Raw genomic sequence first — 25,438 nt, forward strand, 5'->3', positions numbered from 1 at the left:
TAGACCTTTATAAAGTATCTACATCCTGTAGTTCCTGCCGTCAAAAAAACTTATAAATGAGTGGATAGGTGCTGTCATGGTTTGATCATAGGTATTTATCATGTTATTCAAGTGTTTGATGTATTTTTTAAATGACTAACTTGAATAACATGATAAATACCTATGATCAAACCATGACAACATTTAAATGTACCATAAAAGTGCATTTTATGGCAGAAAGTGAAGAAGAACTAAAGAGCCTCTTGATGAAAGTGAAAGAGGAGAGTGAAAAGGTTGGCTTCAAGCTCAACATTCAGAAAACTAAGATCATGGCATCCGGTTCCATTACTTCATGGCAAATAGATGGGGAAACAGTGGAAACAGTGGCTGAGTTTATTTTTCTGGGCTCCAAAATCACTGCAGATGGTGACTGCAACCAAGAAATTAAAAGACGCTTACTCCTCGGAAGGAAAGTTATGACAAACCTAGACAGCCTATTAAACAGCAGAGACATTACTTTGCCAGCAAAGGTCCATCTAGTCAGAGCTATGGTTCTTCCAGTGGTCAGGTATGGATGTAAGAGTTGAACTATTAAGAAACTGAGCACTGAAGAATTGATGATTTTGAACTGTGGTGTTGGAGAAGACTCTTGAGAGTCTCTTGGGCTATAAAGAGATCTCACCAGTCCATCCTAAAGGAGATCAGTCCTGGGTGTTCATTGGAAGGACTGATGTTGAAGCTGAAACTCCAATACTTTGGCCACGCGTAGAGCTGACTCATTGAAAAAGACCCTGATAGTGGGAAAGATTGAAGGCGGGAGGAAAAGGGGATGACAGAGGATGAGATGGCTGGATGGCATCACCGACTCAATGGACATGAGTTTGGGTGAACTCTGGGAGTTGATGATGGACAGGGAGGCCTGGAGTGCTGCAGTTCATGGGGTCACAAAGAGTTGGACACGACTGAGCGACTGAACTGAACTGAACTGAAAAGTGCATTTGTGAACAGAGGCTAACAGCTCTTTTGCTCAAGAACCTTTCATTCAACTGGGAGAGTACAATATCTAGTGTGTTTAAAAGTATAACCAATGTATGCTGTGATTGAAATATTAGATAACACAAGAGATAATGCATGATTGTATACAGTTGCCATACAATTAAAATAGATCTTAAGTGCATTTGCACAAGTTCATAGGGGAAAGAAATCACAATTATTAAAAGTCCTTGTGTCCTTCAGTCACTGACATATACTTTTCTTTTGGCTGTGCCATGCTGCATGCAGGATCTTAGTTCCCCAACCAGGCATCGAACCCATGACCCTGAAGTTGAAACACGGACTCTTATCAACTGTACTGCCAGGGAAGTCACCTGACACAATTAATTCCCCTTTAATTCAAAGTGAGGGAAATAAGGAAACTATTCCTGTTTCTTGGATTCTTATTATTTCCCAATTTTCTACTCCTATATTATACAGTTTTACACTTGGTCTCATTTCCTCTGTACAACTCTATGAATTCAATGCTATTTTACCCATTTTAAAGATGAAGGAGTAGAAGCAAGATTAGTCACTTACCTATATAGAGAGATGACTCTAAGTAAGCAGGGAAGCTGGACTCAAATCCAAGGCTGTCTCAAAGTTCCACTCTTTACCACCCCACACTTCTAACTGAAGACTGTTGATGAGCTGTAGTAGGAGAAAGCACTGGCAACCCACTCCAGTACTCTTGCCTGGAAGGTCCCATGGATGGAGGAGCCTGGTAGGCTGCAGTCCATGGGGTCACTAGGAGTTGGACACGACTGAGCGACTTCACTTTCACTTTTCACTTTCATGCATTGGAGACGGAAATGGCAACCCATTCCAGTGTTCTTGCCTGGAGAATCCCAGGGACAGGGGAGCCTGGTGGACTGCCATCTAGGGGGTCACACAGAGTCAGACATGACTGAAGTGACTTAGCAGCAGTAGGTTCTATGTATATCCTTTTGAGGACTGTCAATGGGTTAGCAGATTAGACATGAATATAGATGCTGCCTGATCAATCTCAAATTGAGATGATCTTCTAAACAAATGGTATGCCATTTCCTTTGTTATAGTCACTGCAGGATTTTGATGCTGTTTCTAAATGTAGGGGATTCTGAGACAATTTACAGAACCAATAGTTGGAGGCAAAAATTCACCCATTTGCAGGCTGCTCTATATACCCCAAACCTGGCTGTTGGCATTGTGCTCAGTTAAGTGACTGAAAAATGGGTGTTTTAATGTCTTTGAATTCATCCTTTAAATATTGCCTTCTTTTACAGAGAGAGAAAATATGTTTTCTTAGCATGTATGTTATAACATGCTTTGTACTCAGTGGCTGCTCTTTGATGTTGTCTGAGTAGATGATGATGATGATACCCTGAGTTCCTTTCTTTCAGGTCAAGATGATCAGGCTCTTTGCCAACCAAACAGGACAAATAGGTGTCCTACCAAAAGCTAGAGAAAAACCTGCAGTCATTACTTATTTTGAAATAACATTCGCTTATAATATCTTGGTGGCTCAGAAGGTTAAGCGTCTGTCTACAATGTGGGAGACCCGGGTTCGATCCCTGGGTCAGGAAGATCCCCTGGAGAAGGAAATGGCAATCCACTCCAGTACTATTGCCCGGAAAATCCCATGGACAGAGGAGCATGGTAGGCTACAGCCCATGGGGTCGCAAAGAGTCAGACATGACTGAGTGACTTTACTTTACCTATAATATCTTACTCTTTGGGCTTTCCTGGTGGCTCAGTGGTAAAGAATCTGCCTGTCAATGCAGGAGATATACATTTGATCCCTGGCTCAGGAAATTCCCCTGGAAAAGGAAATGACAACCCCAGTATCCTTGGCTAGGATAGCCCATGGACAGAGAAACCTGGAGGGCTACAGTCCATGGGGTCACAAAAAGTCGGACATGACTGAGCAACTAAACAAGATCTTATTGTTTGTTTAGGATGCCTTGACCACAGGGATTTAGTGGTTCAACCATTTTCTGTCATGGCGACGTGTTCAATACTGTCTTGTCAAGGTGATGAATCTTAAGGTGGAGCAGGAGTTTACAATTCAGTCCCTGGGGACTTTGCATTCCATCTTTCCCGTCCATATGAAGTGATTGGCATCTATTCAGACAAATAGTTCAAAGGCTAAGTAAACTTCGGTACACAAGGGGAAATATGAGCACCCAGTGGCCAGGGAGTAGTTTTGGCTCCATTCCATATACATAGTTCATGTATCAGGAGATAAGAAATCCTGACTACTAAGGTTGGGTGGAGGCAACCCCTGTGGCTCCATGTACAGTATTCACACAACTGGAATCATAGATACGGTCCCGGATGCACCAGTGATCAGCTGGAGTGTGCTCTTGGATAGCATGCAGGGTTTGACCTGGAAAAATCTCATCTGTGCATTGCCTCTGAGCATTAAGAAGGTAAGTTTAAAAAAAAATCTCAGAGATATGACGTATAGAGAAGGAACACCATTATCTGTAGCCTTATGAGGGAACAGTTTCCCCAGGACAAGTACCTGGATCCATTAAAAGGGGCAAGGAACTCAGTCCTCTTCCAGGGAGGGCAAGGTATAGAAGGCAGATAAGCCCTTCCTATTCCTGAGAGCAAGTAATACAATTGTTTATTGCCCACCTCCCACCCAAAGAAAACAAAGCTGTGAGATCAAGAAAAATGTAAGAAAGCTATATACTGACATGGGCTCAACACAAATATGTATTTGGTGTGGCATGTTGAAAAAGTGGTTGCCCTATTTTTTTTTTTAAGGCTTAGCTTTTGCCTTGACAGTTTCACAATTAAAGCCTTATCTTTGAGTCTGTATTTACCTTGCTGAAAGAGATCATTATCCTCAGAAAATGTTCTATACTATTAGTATTATTTCTTAAGTATCTATTAATACTATTTTTATGAACGGATATAATTAACTCAGAGACTGACAACTTTCTTTGAAATTCTCTTTTCTATTTCCTAAGCATACTCTCATCTCTGACTGTACCTTGTAAACATCTGTCAGGAACTGATGAAATGACCTCATTTGGGTCCCAATCAGCTCAGCCACAAAGACTGTCACATTTAAGACCTGATATCACTGATGTAGGGTAAAAATGAACAAACTAAAAAAAGCATTGTAAAGGTAAAACCTCCCAGGCAAATCAGGCCCCACCCAAAGATTCCCTTTACACAAAGCTGGGATTTTAGGAGAGAAATGTTGAAGGAAAATAATTATTAGAATAATAACTTATACGGGTGATTAAAACACTTGATGTCTTGAAAGCAGGGGGTTTTCTTAGAAGAAGATTAACTTGAAAAATGAATGTGCCAGAGGCTCCCTTTAAGTGTCCTCAAGCCTGCCTTCTCCCTCTCTGCTTCTGAGAAAGGGTCAAATTTGACCCAACATATTACCTTATCCTTTATACCTCTTTGCAGAAATTCTTTCATCCAGAGGTTTCAAAGTGTTTTACAAATGTAAATTAACAAGCCTCATCACTTCTCTCTATAGAGATGGTTCATTTTAAGTAACACAGAAACTTACCTAAATGACTTACTCAAGGTCACCTGAGAAGTCCTCCGTGTAATCTGAAAATGGATATTCAAAGTGTAAAAAATAACCTCCCAGCCTCTCTGCAGATACAGACGCATTGCATCCCTTGGCAAGTACCATTGAAGGGATGAATAACCTTCTTTAATCTTTACAGGGAGGCTTCTAGTTGGCCTTTTCTCAGCCTCACAAAGAACCCACATACCTGGAAACACAGACTTTAGCTCTCTTCTTTCCTAGCTCACTCAAAGCTGAGTGAGGACAGAACATGACTATTTTTTACAGTCTTAATGAATTATTTTGATTCAATAATTGACCATGTTTTCTTTCATGCCCCCAAACTTGTCTATTAATCCAGACAACAAATATTTATTAGTTATTTTTTTGCCACTCGCTGTGCCAGACCCAGAAACACACTACAGTCACGCTCCTCCCTTCATGAGAAAGACAGGAAACGGATACACTGAGTCAGTCCTGTGTAGATGATAAACATCGTGAGCTAGGTGAGGTGGGTGGGAATGGATAGATCAGGGAAGACTTCTGTACGGGAGTGACATGTGACCTGAGACCTGGAGCATGAGAATGAGTTAGACTTTCAAAGTACAGGAGGAAGAGTGCTCCAGGCAGAGGAAACAGCCGAAGTAAAGCCCAGAGCTCAAGTGGGAAAAAATCTGGCATATGGAAAGACGGCCCAAGCTTAGTGAGCTAGACTGAGACTAGCAGGAAATACGGTTGTAGGGACGGGCAGAGTCTGTGGGTCCTGGGAAGCAGTGTGGATTTTATTCTGAGAACCACATCAAACTATGGAAGGTTTTAAGCATGGTGTTAACATGATCTGATTCATGTTTTAGAACTAGGGAATTTTGGAGAATATCCTTCCTCAGCAAACATTTTTATCTGTCTTTACATAAGATTCACCAGGCAGGGCAGGTTTTTCTCATGCCTTACACCCACTGAAAGAATATGAGTAGGAAATTGTATGTGTTCTTCTTTAATCCTTACCACACCAGTTCCCTAAATACTCAGGAATTCAACGTAAAACATTGTTTTATAAAGCAAAGACCTACCTCCTACTGTGCAGCTGATTCATCCAGTTTTTTCATCCCTGATTAGCTAGTCTTCTCACCCTTTACACGGAGGAAACTGCAGTGTTCCTTGATTTATCTGTCATCCGACATGGCACAGACCTCATCACTTTGTATTGCCATTAAGTGTCCCTTTGCCCAGATTTTCTGTTTGTGAGCTCTTTGAGGGCTGCAGACTATCTTACTCACAGTTATATCTTCAGTTGTCATCACAGAGGAAGGTCCAGAGTAGGTGCTCAAAAAATGATGAGCAGATGAATGAGCAACCATGGATTGCCACAAATCAGGACACGGTGGTGTATAAAAGGCAATGTGACTGATGATTATGCTGGGGCAACAGTGGGCTGGACACCCACTGAACTGGAATGTGTGGTCATCTTGATAATCATTGTAAAGAATTATGAGAAAAATTGTAAATTCTCTGATTCTGGAGGTCTTTTAGAAGGCACTGTTCATTTGCCCAAGCTGATTTAGACCAATGGTTCTCAAAGCATGGGAGACATAATAGTGCAGGAAATGCCTATAGGTGGCAAGGGAATCAAGATTAATATTGATTCACACTGTCATAATTCCATTTTCAAATTAGATTAATTTCAATTTCATGGGTTTTGTTAAAATTCGTGTATGACCTTTAGCATATATATATATATATATATATGGGCTTCCCTGGTAGCTCAGATGATAAAGCATCTGCCTACAATGCAGGAGAACTGGGTTCGATCCCTGGGTTGGAAAGATCCCCGGGAGAAGGAAATGGCAACCCACTCCAGTATTCTTGCCTGGAGAATTTCATGGTCCCAGGAGCCTGGTGGGCTACAGCCCATGGGGTGGTGAAGAGTTGGACATGACTGAGCGACTTCACTCACTCACTCACTCACTCATATATATATATATATAAAATTAAATCTTATATATTTTACTTCAAAAGATTTGTTTTAAAAGGAAGTTTTATATCCCAATTGTACCTGGTAAATGATCATAATTTGCCATGAAGGAAGACATAGAAATAAATATAACTAACATAATATTAAATTCCAGCCAAATATCATTTTCTATTCAAAGGGTCTGATCCTGAGATTTGCTCACTTTTCATCAAAAAAAAAAAAAAAGGAAGATCAGCAGAGGTTTGAAGGAGCCAAAGATAAGCTAGAGCTTAATGGAGAGTTTCTCTTTTAAATTATTAGAAATGGTAAAGTTCCCATATATTCTATTACTATTTGTTATGTAGAAATTCTAAAGTAAAATTGAAAGGTCATATATACATACATAAGTGAAATTAATTTAAAAATTAATGATTTAGAAAAAAATATGTACATATACAATTTATTTTTTATTCTCTTCTTCTCATTATAAGAATAGTGCATGCTTATTGTCGGAATATGATCCTGGAAAACACTTATAACATAAAGCTGAAAATTAAAAACAGATGATCACCATCTAAGAACAAATGCATTTAATACATGAGTTTTTTTTTTATAAATATTCTGATTTATTCTTTTATAAATATTCTGACTCTCAAAATGTTCATACATGTGTAAATCTAAATTTACATAAGAAAAAAGGGTTATGGTTTCATTTATTAAAAACAATAATAGAATTACTTTAAATATGAAACCTTTCCTTTTAATTTGCTCGGGAATTCTCTAGCAGTCCAGGAGTTAGGCGCTCTCACTGCTGTGACCCTGGGTTCCGTTGCTGTGGCCTGAGAACCAGGATCCCACAAGTCATGCCACCACTGCTGCTGCTGCTAAGTCGCTTCAGTCATGTCCGACTTTGTGCAGCCCCAGAGACGACAGCCCACCAGGCTCCCCCATCCCTGGGATTCTCCAGGCAAGAACACTGGAGTGGGTTGCCATCTCCTTCTACAATGCATGAAAGTGAAAAGTGAAAGTGAAGTTGCTCAGTTGTGTCCGACTCTGTGACCCCATGGACTGACGCTTCCCTGTCTTTCACTGTCTCCCAGAGTTTGCTCAAACTTGTCCATTGAGGCGGTGATGCTAGCCAGCTATCTCATCCTCTGTTGCCTCCTTCCCTCAATCTTTCCCAACATCAGGTTCCTTTCCAATGAGCTGGCTCTTTGCATCCAGTAGCCAAGATGTATCAGGTGCTGTGATTTATTGTAATAATTCCAGTTCTCACAAAGACTCTAAATTGTATCTGTATTGTCACACCGAAGAAATAAGTTCAGGAGTGTTAAGTTCATACAGGGATGGGAGTAGAAATTAAAGCTATCATAGATTTGTCTGATGCCAATATTTCAAGTGCTTCTGTTACAGAATGGAAAAGAGTTATATGGCCCCAAAAAGGGCTTTATATATGCAAAAGAAAACTCCAGTGGTGCAGATTCAGATTTTTTTGTATGGCCTGATGATAGTGACATTAAAAAAAAATCCACATATTAATATGTTTCTGAGACTGTGAAACAGATTTTTTTAATGAGTTGTCTCTAAAGGGTTGGGAGGAACTTTGGTGACTGATAGACATTATTAACACATTTAGGATCTATTTAGAAAACAACTATATATGTATATGCGTCCACTGTCTTAATCTTCTTTTTCCCACTGTCTAATCATGCTTCAGGCTTCTCTGGAGGCTCAGCTGGTAAAGAATCTGCCTGCCAATGCAGCAGACTTTGGTTCCATCCCTAGGTCAGGAAGACCCCATGGACAAGGAAATGGCAACTCACTCCAGTATTCTTGCCTAGAAATCTTCATGGACAGAAGAGCCTGGTGGGTTACAGTTCATGGGGTCACAAAAGAGTTGGACATGACTTAGCAACTAAACAACAACAGCAATCTCTCTTCAGCAGTCTCGCAGACTGGGTGAGGTGGCAGAGGGGACACGGGCTTGGAGGGACATCCTGACTGGATGCCTTTTTCCTATCTTTTGCTTTTCTTTGGTGGCTGGGCTGCCTTTTGAGGCAAATGGGCAGCCATAGCCAAAGAGAGCCCAGAATATCTGCAGAAGGGAACAGAGGGTGGCACCAAAACGGGCCTGTAGGAGACGAGGACATCAAAAAGATTTGTTCACCAGAGTTTGCAGTTTCCTGCAGCTTTATAAATAATTCACTTGGGTAATATTTTATCAAAAACTGTACAATCGCCTCAAACTGTACAAAATCACCAAAAACTGTACAATCGCCTGAGACTCTAATGGGCTTAAAAAAAAATCTTAATAAAAGAACATCAAGGCTTTGACCTGACACCCTTCCCCATCTCAGTATTTTTTTTTTCCCCTCTTGGGGAAAACAATCTGTAACACAAAAATGAATTTATTGTAATTGCCCACCTAGTGTGTAAAATTTCAGCTTCACTGTCATGCTTAACAGGTATTGTGCACAAAGCTCAAGCCCAGCTGAGCACTCAAGATTTCTAGTTGCTGTTTCTTTTAATAGCCAGCAGTTGGATGCTCTGCTCATCTCTGGGAAGAAGTCATTGAATCAATTCTTTATGTAACCTCTTTGCTGACTTATATTCCTTGTCCTACAACAAAGATATTTTAGTCCATCTGCTCCTTATTAAGTATGAATTTCCCCCATAGCATTTTCATCCACTGATTTGTGTTTCTTGGCATACATACTTTGTGTGTACTCATTGGAAAATCTATTTTTCTGGTCACAAGGTGAGCCATGCAAGAAAATAAGGATGATTCATGAAACTCCTCATCACTCCCAAGAAGAGATTCTAAGCATTTGCCAAAGATGGTGGGTTCTCAAAGAAGGATAAGGTTGACTTAGTGGTAAAAGTTGTGAGCTCTGGTCAGATGGCCTGGTTTGAATTTAAGCTACAGCACATATGGGCTGTGTGACACTAAATACCTTCTTCAAGTCTTCTGTATCTCAACTTTCTTGCTTATTAGTTGTAGCTAATTGTTGCTGGCTAAGTAGGCAGGTGGTGGTTTAGTCACTAAGTCATATCCGATTCTTGCAACCTGAGGAGTATAGCCCTCCAGGCTGCTCTGTCCATGGGATTTCCCAGGCAAGAATACTGGAATGGGTTGCCATTTCCTTCTCCAGGGAATCTTCCTGACACAGGAATTGAACCCAGGACTCCTGCACTTCTGGCAGATTCTTTACCAACTGACCTAAGACGGCAGAGAGGTAAGAAATTGTAGATTGTTTGTTACAATAGAATTCTGTGGATTGACAAATTTATAAACACACTTTATAATTTCTGGAAGTACATTCTTCTTCATATTAAGTTTTCCAACATTTTACAAGTCATGTTTAATAGTATACCCAAAGTCCTTCTGTAAAGGGAAGACAAAGGAGGTTAAATCATGTGCAATAGTTAATATTTCAGGATTTTATCTTAAAATTATCTAGATAGTCAGTGAATATCAGTTATTTTATTTATCTCAATATAACTTTAAGTTTTTTAATTACCAAAAAGACTTTGGAAACTACTTAGACACAACATAAAGCATAATCATTATTGAAAAGTTTATAAACTTTTATTTACATCTGTTTAGTTCATTTGTTCTTAACAGTTATATTTAGTCATGAAAATCTCACAAGATATTAAACAGCTAATTATCATCTTAAGTTATCTTTCTTGATGACAAATTCTCTATCAGAATTAGCATGAGATTTTTTTAACTTTTAGTAAACTTAGGTATAATAAAAGCATTATATTTAATAACTCTAAAGATAAGCCTGTTTTAATTAAAACAATAAATAGCCTTTTATTTATCAAAGATTATCCTAGATCATATGAACTTGGAAAAAACTTCTATATTTCTGTGAATAAACTTGATTTATACAACGCTTGTTTGTCTTTAAGCCAATTAAATAGAACTCTTTGCAAACTAATTTTGGTAATAGCATGTGAAGGTAGTAAAACATCAGACGTCTATAAAATACATACTTAGATGGACACAAACAGAGATATATAGATACAAACAGAGATCGTATCACTTTCATTTTAAGATTTTAGCCATGAGATGAGTATGATAACGCAGAGTTCACTAGTTTTTAAAAGAACAGTTGAACAGAATTTTAAGATGTTTTATGGCCCTAGTTTTCAAAATAGCCTTTCCATTTTTTCACCCTTGATAAAAATAACCTTGGGTCCTAGAAGAGACCAGGTAGAACACTTATATCTCAAAAGACCAGAGAAACAACGTAAGTTTCACCAAGAATGATTTTGTTTCATAATTCTAGATTTGTACAATTTCTACAAGCCTTTTGAGATGAATGGGGAGGTGTGAGTGCATACCTGCTAAAGTCACGTCAGTCCTGTCCAGCTCTTTGTCCGCCCATGGACTATAGCCCACCAGGCTCCTCTGTCCATGGGATTCTCCAGGCAAGAATACTGCAATGGGTTGCCATGCCCTTCTCCAGGGGATCTTCCCCACCCAGGGGTTGAACCCATGTCTCTTACGTCTCCTGAAGTGGCAGGTGGGTTCTTTGCCGGTAGCACAAAATGATAGGTTGGTCTTGGATTGTTTCTAGAGCCACAGTTCTGGTGTTGTAAAAACTCAATTTGTAAGAAAAGTTTGGTTGCTTTAAATTTTTCAAAGAATAGGTTACAGCCTGAATGCTGTGGATGCTGACCCACCCATCCCACTACATGGTCCTCAATTTGATTTTTAGTATCAGAAAGAAGAGCTTTAAAAGATGGACATCAAGAAATACCTACAGTCTAGATTTAGAGTTGTCTTTAGGTTGTTTTAGAAAATGTTTTCTCAATGTCTTCCAACCATTTTTTTCTTTCTCTCTGGGTACATAGTTTCATTTTAGGAGCATGCTCAGGCACTAACATGGACTGCGCCAGGCTCCTCTGCCCATGGAATTTTCCAGGCAAGAATACTGGGTTGCCATGTCCTCTTCGAGGCGATCACTCTGACCAAGCAAGTGGCTAAAGCTGTGTCTCTTGTACCTCCTGCATTGGCAGGCAAATTCTTTGCCACTGGAGCCACTGGGGATGCCCCGTGACCACTGTAATTCTCTATTATCTTGAGTAAGCTTAACCTGCTTTTTCAGCCTTTAAATAAAATTCTGTTTGCCTGAGGCCTCACTCCTGACCCTGTCCAGCTTAAGTTAGACCTGTCTTGTTTCTAAGTCGGACCTGATCCATCACCTGAAAGCCTGATTTCTACACCAGATTCAGCCCAACTCCTGCCATTTTCAGGATCCAGGCTGGAAAAGAAATGCTCAGTCTGAAAGCTCCCAAGGCACAAGCTTTGGATGGAGCATTGGAGGGACCTTACCTTGAGGCAGTGAGGAAGAGGTGACACCAGGGGCTCTGTAGGTAACTTCACTCCTGTTTTTCCTTGCCCCTGAGGCCGGTGGGGTGGGGTGGGGTGGGGTGGAGTGGAGTGGAGTGGAGGGGGTCTCCTTGGATTCCCTCTTCAGTCACCAGACCTGTGAAAAGATAAACTGAGGCATATTAAAATTTTAAAGTTATTTGAGCAAAATCAATCTAACCACGAAGCTTCCAAACTAGCCAATAGGAAGGAGCTCTGAGGAGCAGTGCAAGATGACTTTTAGAGCCAGAGAGAGCAGGGACAAGGGAGTTATGTTAAGGTAAGTTCATATGCCTGGTGCTTAGTGAGGCCAAACTGAAACATCAGAGTAGAGAAAGGTTTATTGCAAGGCTGGGCAGGGAGATAGTGGCTCATGCCCTAAAAAACCCAGAACCCCCTGAAGGGTTTCTGCAGAGCACTTTTAAAAGCCAAATGGGAGGGGATGGGGGTCGCAGGGTCTGTGCTCAGCTCATGTATAATTATCTAATTGGCCGATGGTGAGGTAGCAGGGTGTCACAGAGGTTAACATTGTCAGTCCTTAGGCTCCAGGAGGCCTGGGTCTACATGCTTATGGTCATCAAGTAGCAAACATCTTTCATTTGTTGGAGAGGGAAGGGTTTTTTATATCTGCAGAACAACTCAGGAAATGTGTATCCAATACTATTATCTAGGTGCTTCAGAGAGGTGCTAAAGCAGAGGATATGGGGGAAGAGTGGATGGCAGGGATCCCTATCCCCTGGAAAAGGGCATGGCAACCCACTCCAGAATTCTTGCCTGGATAATCCCATGGACAGAGGAGCCTGGTGGTCTACAGTCCCTGGGATCACAAAAGAGTCAGACATGATTGAGCAACTAAAAATTTATTCAGGCAGATGACCTAACTAATACTGATCAGCTGTCTCTTGATTTTCTGGTTTAGGATTCCATTTCTAGGAAAGCCAAAACCTTAATTAAGTTTCCATTTGGGGCTCAGCACAAGCAATCCCATTATTGGGCTAGTTATTTTATTTTTTAGGAATACAAAAGCATCATTTGCAAAATAAACTCATCTGGAAGCTTCTAGAAGTAATTTCATTCAATAAAAGGAGACATTATTTATTTAAAACCATGTGGGCATTTTAAGGAGAAAAGTTTTTTTTTCTGTTGTTGTTTCTTTTTGTTTGTGTTTAAGAATATTTATTTGGCTGTGCAGGGTCTTAGTTGCGGGATGTGGGGTCTTTAGTTTAGGCATGTGGGTTCTAGTTTTCTGTCAAGGGATCCAACCCTGGTTCTGAGTTGGGAGTACAGAGCCTTAGCTACTAGACTAGCTGGAAATACCTTGAGGAGAAAGGTTAAAAGATTTTTCAAAAGATAAGAGACTTCCTTGGTGGTTCAGTGGTTAAGAATCTACCGTGTAATGCAGGGGATTTGGGTTCAGTCCCTTATAAGGGAACTGGGATCCCACATGCAACCTGTAAGCCAGCAACTACTGAGCCTGTGAGCCAAAAGCCAACACAGCCAAATAAAAAATAAAGTTTATTTTTTTTTAAGATTTTTCAAAGACAAAATTTCTGAATTTTTCTTTCTCCTTTTCTCTTTCTCATTGTCCTCATCATTCTCTTCTTTTTCTTTTCTGTTCCTTCTTCCTTCTGCTCACCCCTTTCTCTCCTTCTTCAGTTCAGCTCAGAGTGTATAACATTTCTGGTAGGAAGTCTTCAGGGAGCAAGATGTGTGGCAGTCAGGTAGCTTGGGAAGGTTAAAGGTTATTATGGAGTGCAGCCTTTAATAGTTGAAAAAGTTGATAGCAGATCAGTTCAGTTCAGTTACTCAGGGTCTTTTCAAATAGGTCAGCTCTTTGCATCAGGTGGCCAAAATATTGCAGTTTCAGCTTCAACATCAGTCCTTCCAAGGAACACCCAGGACTGATCAATGGACTGGTTGGATCTCCTTGCAGTCCAAGGAACTCTCAAGAGTCTTCAACACCACAGTTCAAAGCATCAATTCTTCTGTGCTCAGCTTTCTTCATAGTCCAACTCTCACATCCATACATGACTACTGGAAAGTCCATAGCTTTGACTAGAGGGACTTTTGTTGGCAGAGTGATGTCTCTGCTTTTTAATAGGCTATCTAGGTTGGTCATAACTTCCTTCCAAGGAGTAAGCATCTTTTAATTTCATGGCTGCAATCACCATCTGCCATGATTTTGGAGGCTCCCCAAAATAAAGTCAGCCACTATTTCCACATCTATTTGCCATGAAGTGATGGGGCTGGATGCCATGATCTTTGTTTTCTGAATGTTGAGCTTTAAGCCAACTTTTTCACTCTCCTCTTTCACTTTCATTGAGAGGCTCTTTAGTTCTTCTTCACTTTGTGCCATAAGGCTGGTGTCATCTGTGTATCTGAGGTAATTGATATTTCTCCCGGCAATCTTGATTCCAGCTTGTGCTTCCTCCAGCCCAGCGTTTCTCATGATGTACTCTGCATGTAAATTAAATAAGCAGGGTGACAATATACAGCCTTTATGTTTATGTACTCCTTTTCCTGTTTGGAACCAGCCTGTTGTTCCATGTCCAGTACTAACTATTGCTTTCTGACCTGCATATAGGTTTCTCAAGAGGCAGGTCAGGTGGTCTGGTATCCCCATCCCTTTCAGAATTTTCCACAGTTTATTGTGATCCACACAGTCAAAGGCTTTGGCATAGTCAATAAAGTAGTAATAGATGTTTCTGGAACTCTCCTGCTTTTTCAATGATCCAGCGAATGTTGGCAATTTGATCTCTGGTTCCTCTGCCTTTTCTAAAACCAGCTTGAACATCTGGAAGTTCATGGTTCACGTATTGCTGAAGCCTGGCTTGGAGAAAATTGAGCATTACTTTACTAGCATGTGAGATGAGTGCAATTGTGCGGTAGTTCGAGCATTCTTTGGCATTGCCTTTCTTTGGGATTGGAATGAAAACTGACCTTTTCCAGTCCTGTGGCCACTGCTGAGTTTTCCAAATTTGCTGGCATATTGAATGCAGCACTTTCACAGCATCATCTTTTAAGATTTGAAATAGCTCAACTGGAATTCCATCACCTCCACTAGCTTTGTTCGTAGTGATGCTTCCTAAGGCCCGCTTGACTTCACATTCCAGGATGTCTGGCTCTAGGTGAGTGATCACACCATCGTGATTATCTGGGTAATGAAGATCTTTTTTTATATAGTTCTTCTGTGTATTTTCACCACCTCTTCTTAGTATCTTCTGCTTCTGTTAGGTCCATACCATTTCTGTCCTTTATTGAGCCCATCTTTGCATGAAATGTTCCCTTGGTATCTCTAATTTTCGTGAAGAGATCTTTCCTATTCTGTTGTTTTCCTCTATTTCTTTGCATTGATCTCTGAGGAAGGCTTTCTTATCTCTCCTTGCTATTCTTTGGAACTCTGCATTCAAATGGGTATATCTTTCCTTTTCTCCTTTGCTTTTTGCTTTTCTTCTTTTCACAGCTATTTGTAAGGCCTCCTCGGACAGCCATTTTGCTTTTTTGGATTTCTTTTGCTTGAGGATGGTCTTGATCCATGTCTCCTCTATAATGTCATGAACCTCCGTCCATAGTTCATCAAGCACTCTGTCTATCACATCTAGTCCCTTAAGTGTATTTCTCACTTCTACTGTATAATCATGTCAGCAGATAGATTCAACCAAGACTTAAAATCCCATGCTAAGACATGGCAACCCAGAGTTATTTGATGAGGCAGAGGAAATGGGATGTACAATACTTTTTATTTGTCTGAACATGAGGTTGTGACTTCATCAGTATTTCTCCAGAATCCACGAAAACTTGAAATGTCTGTTCAGAATCATGATTGTCTATGAAATATTGTATGAGCATGGTGGCACCAGAAATATTCACTCTACGTGTTATCAGGACTTGGCCTGCCTGAATTCAGTCTATGGAATTCAGCAGAGAGGAGAGGGTTGGTTGATGCACTGATGAGGGACAGCATGAAACATCTTATCTCCCTATTTCCTCTTTCTGATAATCTTCCTTTCTTTTAACTAACCCCAACCTCAGCCCTTGTGTACTCACTTCTCGGCTTGGATTTCTATACCTTTGAAGGTATCAATTCAGCCTTCAAAGTCTCATGAATCAGAAGGTTTCTTTTTTGTCTTTCAGGCTCTCTGTTTTACAAGGAACTTTTAACAAAGTCCAACAAAGCCACAGTGCTTTTGAAAGCCAGCTCTGTTTAAATTGTACCCAGGTAATTATAATTTCTTTAACTGTGGCCATTCCTCTGGTATATGTATTCACACTAAAAAAAGATATTTTGAAATTCTTTAACAGCATATTAAAATGCAAATCGGTCTTCCTATTAAAGATTTCTGGAAGTTCTCTGACAACACATTTAAATGCAAATTGCCAAAGTGTAGATGCTAAAATTAAAATTGGGGAACATAATACACCTCCATGAAGGGGCTAATGCTCTTAACAGCAGAGAGGAGAGCAGTGCTCTGGGCTCCCTGTATTGTAATCACACAGTTGGTCAGCGACCAGGTGTGGACACCTGTGGAGAATAACAATCCTACTGCCCAGTTGCTCTTCCTCCATCTGTGTGTAATTCTGCAAAAGGGATCTGAGCAGAGTGGACTCATTGCAGTCTGACAGCCAGATGCTCCACCTTCCTTTTTCACGTGTCTTGTTGCCTAGACAGACAGGGGAAGGCCAAGCTTCTGACCCACTGGTATTTTGTACTCTGTGACTCTGCCTTATCCTATTTACAGACCTTCTGAGATTTCTCCCCTTTCTCTGGTTATCTCCAGAGCTAGGTGGTTATAGGAGGCAGATTCCCATGGCAACGATACAAGCCAATGCTTTCCCAGTTCTGCTTTTGTGATACCGCAGGGTCCTTCCAATTATCCCAAAGGGTGTCACAGGATTCTCAAATAAAATTAGTTTTAATTTACCCTAAATTTAAAAATAAATAGGTGTCATTCTGTGCTTTGGGGCCATTGGATGGTGAAGGATGTAGGCTTCTGGTAAGGTGTGTTGTGGGAGTGAAATTAAATAATGATCTGCTCAAAAGACTTGAAAATGTAATGTTTGATATCCTTTCAGGCCTGTGGTTGAACGGTGTAGAATGGACTCCTAATTCTTAAAATGCAGCTCCAAGATTAATATTCTAAGATAGCCTTGGTTGTGAGCAAAGCCTTTTTTGCAAGGATGAGCATTCTATTCTCTGACATTGTTTCTCCAGGTGATGTGTTTCTGGAATTTTTTTAAGTCAAAATCTGGGAAAATTTCCAGATGAAATATCTCTCTTTGGTATATATAGTTCGTTGCATTCTTTGTTTAAAAGTAATTCTAATTACATAAAAAATACATGAACACATTTTTTCTTAAAGACTCTTTGTTGTAAATCCAGTACCAGCCTCTTTTCCCGAGAGTTAACTTTGTTATGAATTTGATGTGTAGTCTTCAGAAAATTCTAATATGTATCTATAGATGATGTGTGGAACTATTGTGTGTATCTTTAAAAAAGGAAATGACATTGTTCATTGTTCTGTCTCAATATTTCTTAGGGGATTATACGTTTTGATGTGTATGTTTTTAATTCATTTATTTGCTTCTAGAATTATATCATATGATTATGCTTGCTCATGCATGCTCAGTCTATAAGTCACGTCCCACTGCAACCCCTGTCTGTAGCTCATCAGGCTACTCTGTCCATGGAATTAATCTCTTAATGGTAGACATGTAGATTACTAATAATTTTCTACTATTATAAATAATGCTGCAGGAAATTATTTTGCATGTGGTTTGTTTAGGATGGATACTTAGAAGTGAAATTACTATGATTCTTATTTTTCAAGGGTTTTGCGCCTTTCTCTTAGCCCCTTTGTATCTGGCAGACGCCTGGAAATGTTCCTTATTAATTAATAGGTTCTTGTTTCCAGGAAGGAGAGCTCTGGTTTCCTATTGCTACTCTATTCTGTAATCTGTGTAATTATAAAATAACAATATTGCAAGAAATCACATCATTATGACAGTTACATCCTGTGTTAATCCACAGTGCAAATGACAAAGTTGTGAAGCAGAGCTCTGAGTGACGGAGTTAATATCATTTGTTCAGTGTTGTTATATATCCATGGATTCTGTATTCTTCCCTGAGGGTGAAAAACTCACTATATATTTTCCCCCTAAATGTTTTATTTCTCTTTGGAAAGTTTGCTGCAGGGCAGAATTAATAATTTGCAATAATAAATAACTGTGTTATTTGGTGGGCTTCAAAGTCTGGAAGTATTGAATTATCTTATGAATTCGGGCAGAATAGATGGCTCAAAGTTGATGATCATAATTGTTATAAGGCTCCTTTCAGCTAGGGGCTTCCCTGCTGGCTCAGAGGATAAAGCGTCTGCCTGCAATGCAGGACACCTGGGTTCAATCCCTGTGTCATGAAGATCCCCTGAAGAAGGAAAATGGCAACTCACTCTGGTACTTTTGCCTGGAAAATCCCATGGACAGAGAAGCCTGTAGACTCTAGTCCATGGGATTGTAAAGAGCTGGACATATCTGAGCGACTTCACTTTCACTTTCAGCTAAGTGGAATCCTCACTCAAAAAAAAAAAAAATACCTCATAGACTGCAGAATGACTTCCCTTTGTAGAGTACACACTAAGCTTAGTTAGAGAGTAGAAGGGCATTTGCATTGTATAATTTCAATCACAGATGTTAAACTTGGAAAAGAATTTAGACCAATACCCTCCTATTCCATCAAGACACTTTCATCTCAAAGAGATGATGTAAGTATCCGAGATTACTTAGCAAGATAAAGTGGGGCTAACATTATACACCAGATTTTTAAAAATTTTACTTTTAAAAGTTTACATACAGTAAAATTCACTTCCCCCGCCTTTTTGGTATATTTTCCTGTGAGTTTTGACAAATACACCAACATAATGAGGATATAGAATGGTTTTATCACTCCAGAAAATTACGTGCTGGCCTCTGTGTAGTCAAATCCTACTTCCACCACTAACCTCTAGCAACGTCTGACTTCTGAAATGGTCGTGCTATTTCCAGAATATTGTATAAATGAAAGTATATAGTATTTCATCTTTTAAGCCTGGCTACTTTCATTTACTTAAAATGTTTAAGATTTCATTATGTTGTTGACTGTATTAGAAGTCCATAGCTTTTCATTTCCAAATATCATTCCATTGTATAACTACACCCCTGTTCATGTATCCATCTACTCCCTGAAGAATTAGGTTGTTTCTGACTTTTGGTGATTAAAAATATGTTGCTATAAATATTTGTTTACAGATTTTTGTGTGAACATAAGATGATGTTTCTCTAGGGTAGATAACTAAATGTGGAAGGTTAAACAAGAAAAAGTAGGAATTTCTGGGCATATATATATGTAAAACATTATAAGTAAGGGCTTCCCTGGTGGCTCAGTGGTAAAGAATCCACCTGCAATGCAGGAGACTTGGCAGGAGCCATGTGCTGGATCCCTGGGTTGGGAAGATCCCCTGGAAAAGGAAATGGCAACCCACTCCAGTGTTCTTGCCTGGGAAATCCTATGGACAGAGGAGCCAGGTAGGCTTCAGTCCATTGGGTTGCAAAAGAGTCAGACTCGACTTAGCAACTAAACAACAGTGGTATCTCATTGTGTTCTTAATTTGTATTTACCTAATGATGAAAGTGAAAGAGGAGAGTGAAAAAGTTGGCTTAAAGCTCAACATTCAGAAAACTGAGATCATGGCATCTGGTCCCATCACTTCATGGCAGATAGATGGGGAAACAGTGGAAACAGTGGCTGACTTTATTTCTCTGGGCTCCAAAATCACTGCAGATGGTGATTGCAGCCATGAAATTATAAGACGCTTACTCCTTGGAAGAAAAGTTATGACCAACCTAGATAGCATATTAAAAAGCAAAGACATTGCTTTGCCGACAAAGGTCCGTCTAGTCAAGGCTGTGGTTTTTCCAGTGGTCATGTATGGATGTGAGAGTTGGACTATAAAGAAAGCTGAGTGCAGAAGAATTGATGCTTTTGAAATGTGGTGTTGGAGAAGACCCTTGAGAGTCCCTTGAACTGCAAGGAAATCCAACCCATCCATCCTAAAGGAAATCAGTCCTGAATATTCATTGGAAGGACTGATGCGGAAGCTGAAACTCCAATACTTTGGCCACCTGATGCGAAGAGCTGACTCACTGGAAAAGACCCTGATGCTGGGAAAGATTGAGGGCAGGAAGAGAAGGGGATGACAGAGGATGAGATAGTTGGATGGCATCATCGACTCGATGGACATGGGTTTGGGTAGACTCCGGGAGTTGGTGATGGACAGGGAGGCCTGACATGCAGCGTTTCATGGGGTCACAAAGAGTTGGACATGACTGAGCGACTGAACTGAAGACTGAAGAATAACTAAAGAAGGCTGAAACCTTATAATTGATACTTTTGAACTGTGGTGCCTGAGAAGACTCTTGAAAGTCACTTGGACTGCAAGAGCATCAAACCAGTCAATCTTAAAGGAAATCAACCTTGAATATTGGAAGGACTGGTGCTGAAGCTGAAGCTCCAATACTTTGGTCACCTGATGCAAACAGACGACTCATTGGAAAAGACAGTGATGCTGGGAAACACTGGAGGCAAAAGGAGAAGCGGACAGCAGAGGATGAGATTGTTAGATAACATTACCGACTTGATGGATATGAATTTGAGCAAACTCTGGGAGATAGTGGAGGACAGTGGAGTCTTCTGTGCTGTAGTCCATGAGGTCACAAAGAGTCAGACGTGACTTAGCAACTGAACAGCAAAACAATGACCAAAGAGGTTGAGTGTCTTTTCATGCGCTTATTTGCCATTTGCAAGTCTTCTTTGAGGAATAATTTGTTAAAATCTTTTATCTAGTTTTTAATTGAGTTATTTGTTGCCTTTCTGTTGAGTTGTGAGTTATATGTGTATGCATGTATATATATATGTGTGTGTGTGTATATATATTTATATATTCAGGATATAAGTACTCTATTGGATATATGATTTGTGGCTATTTTTCTCCCAGTGTGTAGTTATTCTTTTCATATGCTGCTGTTTTTGGCAAAAATTTTGAATTTTGATAAAGTCAAATTAATCAGTTTTCAATATTATGGATTGTGATTTAATATATCTAAAAACTCTTTGCCTTACCCAGGCTTTCAAAGATCTCCTATATTATCTTCTAAGTTTAATAGTTTTATATTTTCTCTTTAAATGTCAAATCCATTTTGAGTTAATTTTTATTTAATGTATGAGGTATAAGTAGAGGTTACCTTTATATATATATTATATATATATATATAATATATATATTTTTTGCTTATGGATGTTTTGTTGTCTAGCGCCATTTGTTGAAAAGTCTATTCTTTCTCCATTGACGTATTTTTACACTGTTGTCAAAATCAATTTCTATTATCTGTTTCTAAAGTCTCTATTCTGTTCCATTGATTTATTTAAGTTTCCTTTCATCAATACTGAACTGTCTTGTTTACTGTAGCATTATGATAGTGTTTAAAAAAATAAAATGAGTCCTCCAACTTTGTTCTTATTTTTCAAAATTGTTCTGGCCCCTTTAGTTCCTTTGCTTTTCATTAAAATTTAGAACCACATTGTGAGTATCTCTAACAGCAACAACAAAAGTCTTGCTAGAATTTTTATTGCAATTGTGTTATATTTATAGATCAGTTTTGGGGAAATTTGAGGAAAATTAAACTCTTAAAATATTGAAGTTTCCAATCAACACACATGGTGTATTCCTCACTTATTTGTATTCTTCTTTAGTTTCTTACATCTGTGTTTTGGAATTTTCCACAACAGTTGTAGCATATATTTTGTTAGGTTTTGGGGGACATTTTACAAGATTTTTCATTTTCATTTTCTCTCTTTTTTTTTTGAATTATCTGGTATTCTTGCCCACCCACTTGCTTGCTTTCCTTTTTTTCTGTCCTTCCTTTCTCCTTTCCTTTTTCCAAAGCATGTCCAGTTTATGTGCGTAACAGGACCTATGTTTAGTACAATGTCAATAGATAGTGTTTACATTCTAATTTCTTTTCAGCATTTGTGAACATCATTTTTAAAAACCTTTTGATCCATTTCTGCTACCCCTCACCCACTGCCTATAGCAACCACCAATTTATCCTCTGTATCTGTGATCTTTTTGAAAGACAATCCAATATAAGAGAGATCGTATGGTATTTGTCTTTCTCTATCTGACTTATTTCACTTGGTATAATTTCTTCAAGGTTTGTTCATGTGTTGCAAATAGCATATTTTATTCTTTTATTTTTAAATAACTGAGTAGTATTTCATTGCATATAGATTCCACATCTGCTTTATTCAGTCATCTGTCAGTGGATATTTAGGTTGCTTTCTTATCTTATCTATTATAAATAATTCTGCAGTGAACATGAGGGTGCATATATCTTTTCATGTTAGTATTTTTGTTTTCTTAGATAAATGCCCAGAAGTGGAATTGCTGAATCATATTGCTATTTCTATTTTTGATTTTTTGAGGATCTTCCATACCTCTTTCCAGAGTGGCTATACTAGTTTACATCACCACCAACAGTACACAAGGATTTTTTTTCTTCACATCCTTGCCAACATTTGTTATCTGTTGCCTTTTTGATAATAGCCATCCTCACAGGCATGAGGTGATCTCTTATTGTGGTTTTGATTTCCACTTCCCTGAAAATTACTGATTATTACTGATGCATCTTTTCATGTACTTGTTGGCCATCTATGTGTCTTTGGAAAATGTCTATTTGAAATTTTAAAATGTCTGTTCAAATTTTCACTTTCCATTGTTTACTGCTTACTGTAAAGAAATGTGATTTATTTTAATGTATTGACCGTGAATCCTGCAACCATGTTAAGCTCACTTATTAGGTGTAGGAGATTTTTGTAGATACCTTGACATTTTCTATATAGACAGTGATGTTGCCTGTGAGTAGAGATAAGTTTACTTTTTTTTTTTCAATCTGCATTTTTTTTCTTTTATTGTGCCTAATTTCAATGACTAGGTCTTTTATAGTCCTAGATAGGAATGATGAAAGTGGATATTCTTATCTTGGCTTCTGGTTTAGGGGGAAAGCATTAATTCTTTAAACATTAATTATGATGTTAGCTACATGTTTTTATAGAGATTCTTAATCAAGTTAAAGAAGATCACTTGTATTTCTAGTTTGCTAAAAGTTTTTACTGTGAATTAATATTGAATTCCATCAAAATTTTTTCTGTATCTATTGATATGATTGATGTCATTTTCTTCCTTAGCCTGTTAATATGATGGATAACATTGATTTATTTTCTCATAATAAATCAGCCTTGCATTCTGAGATAAACCATACTTTGTCCTAGTCTATGCTTCTTTTTATATATTGCTGGATTTGACTCCTAATATTTCATAGAGTTTTTTTAATATCTATATTTACAAACAATATCAGTGTGTAGTTTTCATTTCTTATATTGCCTTGTATGGTTTTGTTGCCAGAGTACTGCTGGCATCACAAAACAAGTTGAGTAGTATTCCCTCCTTTTCTGTTTTTGAGAAGAGGTTGTGAGGAATTGGCATTATTATTATTTTCTTATCCGCTTTGTAAAATTCACCAGTGAAACCACCTGGGTCTGGAATTTTCCAAATTATAAGGGCCAGACGATAAAGAATCTGCCTACAATGCAGGAAACCTGGGTTCGATTCCTGAGTCAGGAAGATCCCCCAGAGAAGGGAATGGCTACCCACTCCAGTGTTCTTGCCTTAAGAATCCCATGGACAGAGAAGCCTGGTGGGCTACAGTCCATGGAGTCACAAACAGTCAGCCACAACTGAATGACTGACACTTAAAATTATGAATTAAAGTCTTTAAATAGATATCACATGTGTGCTCAGTCATGTCCGACCCTTTGTGACCCCATGGACTGTAGCCCTCAGGCTTCTCTGCCCATGGAATTTTCCAGGGAAGAATACCGGAGTGGGTTGCCATTTCCTACTCTAGGGTCAAATAGATATAGAGCTATTCAGATTATCTTTTTCTTCTTGAGTAAGTTTGGCAGTATGATCCACATCATCTAGGTTGGTGAATTTATGACCATAAAGTCATTCTTAGCATTATAATTCTTAGTAGAGACTTATAATTATTTAGTATCTGTGGAGTCTGTAGTGATATATTCTGATATTGATAGTTTATGCTTTCCTGCTTTTTTCTTTGTCAATATGAACAGAAGTCTATCAATTTTGTTGATCTTTTGAAAGAAGCTGCTTTTGGTTTTATTGAATTTTTTTTTTCTGTTTTCCCTTTTTCTATTTTATTTTTCTTACTTCCTTCTACTTGGTTAAGTTCCAGATGTTCTTCTTTTTCTCATGTCTTAGACTAGAAACTTCAATTAACCATTTGAGTGTTGAAGAGTGTTCTTCATTTCTAAAAGAAGCATTGAATGATATAAATTTTCTTCTAGCACCATTTTAGAAGCACCCCATAATTTTTAATGGAACTGAATTCTATTCAGTTCCAAATATTTTCTGGTAGCTTCCAATCTATTTCATGGATGGTTGCACTGAAGATAATAGTGATTTTGGTGTGCTTCTGAGAAGTCAGTTCAGGATCTTCCTACTCTGTCATCTTGGTAGCCCACACACAAAAAATAATCCAATTCAGAATGTTTTCTACCTTCCTTGAGCCTTTCTGTTTGACTCATAAAGTATTTGGAAGTGTGTTTTAAACTTTCAAATATTTGGAAATTTTTAAAAGATTTTTTTCTGTTAGTTCTGATAGTTTTTTTATGACTCAGTATATGGTCTATCTCATTAAATATTCCACATGGACTTGAAAAGAACATGTATTATGCTATTGTTAAGTGGGGTTCCTTATGAATGTTAATTAGGTCAAGTTGATTGATAGTGTTGCTCAGGACCTCTATATCCTTATTGATTTTCTTTCTTGATCGTATGATTACTGAGAGATGAGTGTTAAAGTCTCCAAGTATAATTATGAATTTGCCTTCTTCTCTTTTTAATTGCACTCATTTTTGTTTCACATATTTTGGATATGTTAGTAGGTGCAGATGCATTTAGGATTTTGATATTTTTATGAATTGACTCTTTTTCTTTTTTTATCTTTTGTAAAGTCCCTCTTTATCTCTGATAATTATTTTTATCCAGAACACTGCTTTATCTTATTTTTATGTAGCCAATCTTGTGACTAACTTGGTGACAGAATATGAGAGGGAATGAAGAAAGACCCTGGAGACCCCATTTTCCAGTTCCTCTGGTCATAGAGAAGCATATCTTTTCAAGTTATCTAAAAATCTGCAGAGGGGCCTCCCTGGTGGCTCAGTGGTAAAGAATCCCCCTGCCAATGCGGGAGACGTGGGTTCAATTCCTTCTCTGGGAAGATCCCACGTGCCCTGGAGCAATTGAGCCTGTGTGCCACAACTATGGAACCTGTGCTCTGGAGCCCAGGCATGCAGCTACGGAAGGCCCCGCGACTACTGAAAGTGGTATGCTCCAGAGTCCGTGCTCCCCAACAAGAGACGCCACTGCAGTGAGAAGCCCCTGCACCACAACTGGGGAGT

The 25,438-nt window shown here is 38.9% G+C and overlaps 1 protein-coding gene across 1 annotated transcript in view; it reads left to right on the forward strand.

Moving 5' to 3' along the window:
- The window catches only part of KCTD16 (potassium channel tetramerization domain containing 16), a 312,795-nt gene that overhangs the window by 53,431 nt on the left and 233,926 nt on the right, over positions 1-25,438 (forward strand). The window lies entirely within an intron of this gene.

Source organism: Budorcas taxicolor, chromosome 7, assembly GCF_023091745.1.
Source record: "Budorcas taxicolor isolate Tak-1 chromosome 7, Takin1.1, whole genome shotgun sequence".
Taxonomy (NCBI): Eukaryota; Metazoa; Chordata; class Mammalia; order Artiodactyla; family Bovidae; genus Budorcas; species Budorcas taxicolor.